This window comes from Tupaia chinensis, unplaced genomic scaffold (genome assembly GCF_000334495.1).
Source record: "Tupaia chinensis unplaced genomic scaffold, TupChi_1.0 Scaffold146594_1, whole genome shotgun sequence".
NCBI classification, from domain to species: Eukaryota; Metazoa; Chordata; class Mammalia; order Scandentia; family Tupaiidae; genus Tupaia; species Tupaia belangeri.
In genome coordinates this window covers 57,310-63,529 of record NW_006206449.1, presented here as the reverse complement: position 1 = coordinate 63,529, position 6,220 = coordinate 57,310, and the positions used below count along the sequence as shown (strand labels likewise).

Genomic DNA, 6,220 nt, shown 5'->3' with positions numbered 1-6,220 from the left:
CCTGCTGAAGAGCTTATGTGAAACTCCACCAGAAGAGAGAAAGGACTCAGGTAAATCTAGCCTTCCAGCTACTCTTAAAAAGGGCAGACATACGATCAATATTGTCTTAGATCCTGCAGACCAGCCTTTTACCAAATGCTGAGTGACTCTATTCAACGTAATTCGGAGCAGAGTTACCCAGTTGAGCCTAACTAGAATTCTAGGCACACACACACACAAATTTAAAAAGTATAGTAAATGATTATTGCTTTAATATACTAACCTTTGGGTAGTGAATTGAGTAATAGGAACGATGTTCCTTTCGTCCATGTCAGAGGTCAGCAAAGTGTTTCTTTAAATGGCCAGATAGTAAATATGTTAGACCTGCAGGCCATGTTGCTTCTGCAAGTACTCACCTCTGCCACAGTAGAACATAATTATAATAATACGTCAGTAATTGGGTGTAACTGTACTATAATAACATATTATTTACAAAAGCAGGTGACAAACAGATTTGGTACCGGTCATAGTTAACAGACTTCTGATCTACAAAAAAATTGTTGTCTGAACCTAAAGCTCTGAATTCTTTCAGCAAGAACGCTAGACAAAGGTAAACATCAGAAACTCAGGAAATGAACAAAAATATTGATTCAAATTCAAAACAAGTCAGTGAATTCACATACGGTTATGTAAGATAATAATAATTTTGTTTTTCTGAATGGTTTTTACTGTTTTACTAAATGTTAGATTCTGAATGGCAGCATGATAACGTGTAAAAATACAATTGTGTTCTAAACCACATTCAAATACTTGAAGTACTGGAGCCAACATGTGGCATAGTGTTTAAGGTGCAAGACTCTCATATGGTCAGCTATGGTTCAGGTCCTGGAACAGGGGCTTAAAACTTACACCAGACACGTGTATGTGTGCCCTAAATCATAAGAGAAGAATGGAAGAGAAGAGACTGTGGGGTTGTCAACACTTCCTCCAGGAGATATTTTCTCACTTTCATCTCTCTGTCACTCTCTGTCTCTTCAGTTAGTGAATGTGCCCTATAGAAGAAATCTCTTAAAAAGAATTTTTTTAAATACCAGAAAGATCAAAACCATATTAGCTTTATTTTCAATTGTAGGGTATATATGTTAATCATGAATGATTGGATGTGCTTTATAATACCTGCAGTAAAAATTGCAAGCCTCAGTCAAATTTTTCATGATAAATCCCAAAATCTGAAGTGTCATCTCTGACATTCTTCAACAACCAATTTCTTTTTTTAAACTTAAAGCCCCAGATGTACTTTTCTAGACTTGCTTATTCCTCTGAAAAGTGATCGTTGAAACTTTGCCTTACACTGCATATATTGTCCTGTTTCTTTGTTTTTTGGTTTATTCTCCTGGTCAGCTTGAGTATTTGTGAAATATAAAACCTATTTTATCCAAAGGGAGCAATCTCATTTGCAGACTAAAACTCTTGCTAATAGGGATTAAAGACATTTTCTTCTTACTCAAATCTATAGGTTTATTTTAGGACATACTTAACTGACTAATTTCTCAATATTTAAGTTTCTTTTAAATGAAAATAATAACAGACAAATTCCTATGATGTTCACAATGATTATATTCAAAAATTTGTTTTAAAGACCTAATAAAATATTTCAGGTCAATATCACATGAAGTATCAAATATTGGTGGATCTAGGAGGGAATTTATTTGGGTTAAATTTTCATTTTTGATTTTTTGAATTCATGTGTAGCAGAGTGTTTTCTTTTGTTTTGAGCTATAACACACACAGAAGTATTGAGTATTTGGGAATTACAACTGTATGAGTTTAGAAATTTTTACACAGTCATGAAAACACTGCCAAAATCAAGATAGAACAGTTTCCTTACAACAGAATTTTTCACCTCCCCAAACACTAGCTCCTGGCAGTAACTGATATAATTTATCTGCAGTTCTCCCCTCCCCAGAATACCACAGAAATTAGATTGTGCCATATATATATATATAAAAGATTTTACTTTCTTTTTCACTTAGCATAAAATATTTGATTCACCCATGTTGTATTGGTAGTCCTTTCTCTCCTACTGGTGAGTGGTACTCCACTGCACGAATGCACTACAATTTTTCCATTCACTAGATGAAAAATCCAGGAGTAGCGTGCAGTTTGTATGACGCACATATAAATCTATGAACACTCTTATGGACTGAATTGTGTTAATGCACCCAAATGCATATGTTGAAGCCCAAACCTGTATTCAGGATAAGACCCTGAAGGAAATCATTAGGGTTAAACAAGGTGATAATAGTGGGATCCTAATCTTATTGCTGTCCTTTTAAGAAAAGAAATTCTGTAGTAAATTCAGTTCAAATTGGATTTCAAAAGTTAGTAACTTGAAATATTGATCCAAATTACAGAAAGTACATCTAATTTCCATATTCATGCAATGTTAAATTTTCTTTTTGGTGTTTATACCTTTAAAAAAATAGCCAAATGCTTAATGTATGTATGTACAACATATATGGGAATTTTGGGTGGTGGTTCATATCTGAAAAGAAATGGCTTCCTTATGATTAGCCTCAAGTTCTGGTGGAAATGCTTACAGGAACTAGCTAATAAACCAAACTAAGAGAAGCACATTCAAAATACTGATTTACTTTGGTAGAAAATGGTTGTTGACTAATGAAGATAGACAAGACATATTAAGGTAAAGTGGGCTATATCAAATGTACAGATTACATAAAAATTTTATCTATTTTTTAAGAGCTAAGTTTCTATATTCACTGATAGCAATGCAATACCTAATTTATTTTGACTAGAACAAAACAAATGTCCATAAGGAAAAATAGTTCCATTTTATCTAGCTTTACTTTCTGTCACTAGTCCAGTAACATTTTCCTCCCAATACAATATGCCCTCTCTCTCTACAAGACTTTTTCTGGGAGCCTGACAGTTTAGGTAAATGAGGGAGATAAGAGTAACTGCTTGCAGTTTTACATAGACAATAACTTTTTGCTTCCCTCTTAATGTGCTAAGAATTGTGTCTAAAAAAAAAAATTGCAAATCTTAAAAAGGTACCATTTCTGATTTATTATCTGTAACCTTAGGAAACTAATCACATGAAACTACAAAATTAGTAATGTCTTGAAATCTGTATATAAAACATAAATTACCTCTCATTTCAAACTCTCATTTATTAGTGTACCACTCAATCTTAAAAAAATAAAAAAATTAAATAAATCCATAAACGGCTCCAAAGATAGTCTTATACCATTCTTTACAAAAAGAAACTGTTCCTTTTAATTTTACACCAACCTCCCACAGCCCAATTTCAAAGCACATCATTTCATTGTGTTGGTCATGGACATTTGCAGGATGAGATTTTTTATTTCGTTCCCATAGCTTCTGGTTATCAGAAAACCAGTGCTTTCCTTTATTCAAAGAGTTTGGTCTGGCTGATGTGGGCGAGTCCCTCCCTATATTCTTCATCCTCATCTTTGCTTCTGGAGGAATTTCCTCTTCATTAAAAGTCGCTGCTACTAACAGGGTTTTGGAGCAAGAGTTGGAAAAGTGTCTTTCAGCTTGCTTGATCCAAGTTTGATCCAAGTTTGATGGATATGGCTGGTACTTTCTTTGCCATCTGACTACAGATGGCAAATCCAAACTTGGAGATCTTTGTAGGCTTTATTGGGAGGTCTACAGCTTCTTCTTCGGCTGATCACTGTGACTGAACTTTCCCCTCCATTGCTGGAAGAAACAGTCTTAGTTTTTTGAGGGTTTATTTTGAGAGATTTTTCCATACAGGGCATGTGCGCTCGCCAGACAGACAGAGAGACAGAGAGACAGAAAGGGAGAAATGGGGGGAAGGATGGCCATACCGCAATGCCTTCTCCTCCATTCTCCTCTTGGGATCTTGGGCACCCATGCACACGCACCCAGAGTGAGTTTTAAGCCACCGGGTCCGGGACGCGAACCGCAGTCGACTACATGGGAGTCCAGCGACATAGCCATTGCACTAACTGCTGGTCCCATAAACGGTCTTAGTTTTCAAAGGTTCTTCTGCTGCTTCTTCAGATTGTTGGGCAGCTCCAGCTTCCTGCGGTTTTTCAGGCTTCTTCTCCGCCATTTTCCCCTCCTGGCCTCCCCTGTGGGTCACGGAGATTTTAACTTCTAATGAATCCGATGGGTTTGAAGACTTCATTTGTCCCACTGAAAACATTTTTATAAAATAAATCACCTTTTTTGGGAAAATGGCAGAACAACTAAGGAACTGAATAAAATACAGAGTTGTTTTTTTTTTTTTTTCTTTCTTTGGAGAGGTTTTTGCTATAGGGCAAGTGCGCTCGCCAGACAGAGACAGAGACAGAGAGACGGAAAGCGAGAAATCACCCCCCCGGGGGGATGGTCATGCCACAATCCCTTCTCCTCTGTTCTCCTCTCAGGAACTTGGACACGCACGCACATGCGCCTGGTGTGAGTTTAAGCCACAGGGTCCAGGACTTGAACTGCAGTCGACTACGTGAGAGTCCAGCGACATAGCCATTACGCTAACTGCTGGTCCCAGTATTTTTGTTCCAGAAGAAAAAAATTCTAGTTATATTGCAAGGAATATTTATCTTTAGCACTGATATTTCATTTTCTGAAGATGGCTGTTAATACAGAAATCAAGAGATCTTATTCTTTTTAAAGAAATATATCTCCTTTTATTTTATAATAATATTGATAAAAAAACCCATTCATGTCGATGAAAATGTATAACTGGTTCAGAAAGATGTTAAGGCCATAAATAGGTTCTACCTTATTTGTTTTCATTTACTAACATTTGAGACACCCATTGCAATTCTGAGACTTTTGTTAACAAGGATTAACATTGTCCTTCTTTAGATATTACATGCAAATAAAAATTAAATATACATTCTCAGTCATGCTTTGCTTATAATCCAAACAAAAGTAGCTGTAGACTGTGGTAAAGGGGTTATTACAAAAACCAAGCATATCTTCCAGATAGATTAAAAGAGCATATCTATTATTAATCCTAATGTTACCAAGCATATTAAATGTTTTACCTGCTGCAAATTATTCAACTTGTATAACCACTGTATGTGCAAATACTGAGAATTAGACACACTGTTGATTAATGCAGTAGATGGCTTGAGGCCTCAAGCAGTGCTATAAACTTGCTTATACATTTAAACATAAAAGTAATATATCAACAGTTTTGTAGCCTTAGTTTTATGTTATCCTTCCATGTATTTGTTCAGAACATAAACATAAGCAGTTGTTTACACCTGAAATATAATTTATCGTTATGTTTTTGAAAGGAAAATTCACCATTTTATTTAATAATTGGTAAACGTTTTCCTAAGTTAAAAATTTTTCATTTGTGTATTTATACAGAAAATCTGAATTGAGCAATTATTATAAGCTTAAACGTTGTAAAGTTAAAAAAAATAGTTTCTAGCTTTCAAGAAATACAATTAACATGAAAGAAATATCACATCACTAACCCAGACAAGATACGTTAAATGACTTTAGAAAACTAAAATTCTGCCACTTAGTTTTTCTCATCTATAAAATAAGATCAACTTTATATTTTTTCAAGTTTCAAAAGTGTTACCAAATTAGTGCACTAGACATGAGTACCATCCATCATCTATGGCTGAAAGAGTAATGACTGTTAGTCCTTCGTCTATAAAAGACATGGCGTTTTATCATTAGTAGTTCACTCATTATTCAAAGAGAATATAACATTCTAAAAATAATATAGATAGAAGATAATTATATATTTTTAAATATAGTTCTAAAACTATAATTTTAGATACTTAAGTAGATTTAATATCACATTATCCTACACTGGTCAAAGCAAACCTAAGTATGGTAACATTTGTTTTTCATTTAATGAAAGACAACATTATTAGTGGTGAAGCCACTCTCAAAATTTCACATAAGAATTTGGTCACAGGGCCAGCAGGTTGCATGCTTGTTAAGGGGGTAGATTCCCACGTGGTCAACTGCAGTTCAATTCCCAGACTCAGTAGCTTGAAAATCACACTGGAGGGACCAGCAGTTGGTGTAATGGCTATGTCGCTGGACTTCTGTGCAGTCGACCACAGTTTGAGGTCTACACCCGGTGGCTTAAACTCACACCAGGCACATGTGCATACGTACCCAAGATCCCTAGAGGAGAATGAAAGAGAAGGGACTGCGGCCTGGCCGTCCCCCCTGGGGGGTGATTTCTTGCTTT

General features: G+C 35.5%; 1 pseudogene; it reads right to left on the bottom strand.

Annotated features, from left to right (window-relative positions):
* Window positions 1-3,207: 3,207 nt before the first annotated feature.
* Window positions 3,208-4,177, bottom strand: LOC102472566 (PEST proteolytic signal-containing nuclear protein pseudogene; annotated as a pseudogene).
* Window positions 4,178-6,220: the final 2,043 nt, after the last annotated feature.